Here is a 1,084-nt window from a genome sequence, read left to right as displayed (position 1 = left end):
ATTTTGAGTTTTGTTCTACATTGTTCTGTCATTCTATCCAGGATCTCTTGTATAGACTCCCTCTGAGTGGTTAACGGTGGTAGCTGGGCACCATCTAGTTCTTCTGGTCTCATAGTCATATAGGCTGAGGATCGCATGCTGTACCAGTCACTTGGACTAATTGCTTCCATGAATCTTTGGTTTTCTTCATTCTTCTTTGCTCTGGATGAGGAGAGACCCATTGTTGCACCAAGATGGCTGCTTGTAAGCTTTTAAGATTCCAGTCACTACTCACCAAAGTAGAATGTGAAACAATGTTTTGTGTAGTATGTTATGCGAATTGAGCTTGAGGTTCCCTGCAACTATGGTCCTGAGCTCACAGGTCCAACTTCTCACTTCCTGTGGGTAGCTGGCTATGACCAAGAAGTGACTACAACCTTGTCCCTTGTCAGCTCTATTATATACCTGGGAATTCTTACAGAACATACCAATACACTTGTAGAAACATTGTCTGCCAACCCTAAACATAGTCTTGGGCACAATCCCCCTGCATAGACATACCTAATACTTCAGCCTGTCCACTCATCTTGTCACCCATTTAGCCATGTTTGCCTTCACTGACACCACAGTACTGTGTGTGCAAAAGGGTTCATCTTTGTTGTCTGTACCTCCCACGTACCTCTCTATGTCTTTTTCTTCCTCAGTGCCACCATGTTGATCACTCACATTTGGTACTTTGTCCTTCTCTTCACCCAAATCAATACTTATCTCTATCTATCTAATAGTGTTCCCTTCCCACCCCTCCCACCCCTGGTAACCAACAAAGAAAATTTTCTTCCATGTATAAACCTTTTCTTGAATGTTTACAATAATGGGCTAATACAATATTTGTTGTTCTGTGATTGACTTATTACACTCAGCTGAGTATCCTCCAAGTTCATTCACATTATTATTGTTATTTTTCTTCTTTTTTTTTTGTCCTTTTTATTATTATTCTTTCTTCTTCCCTTCTCAGGTTCTAGTTTTCAGCTTTTTCTCTCTTCCCTGTTCCTGGTTCCCATTTTTTTTCTTTTTTTTTGGCTCACCCAATTCCTTTTTTTTTTTT

This window comes from Orycteropus afer, unplaced genomic scaffold (assembly GCF_000298275.1).
Source record: "Orycteropus afer afer isolate SDZICR_OR568_19922 unplaced genomic scaffold, OryAfe1.0 scaffold00231, whole genome shotgun sequence".
Lineage (NCBI taxonomy): Eukaryota > Metazoa > Chordata > Mammalia > Tubulidentata > Orycteropodidae > Orycteropus > Orycteropus afer.
The sequence above is the reverse complement of the archived record's forward strand: the minus strand, read 5'-3'. Positions refer to the sequence as shown.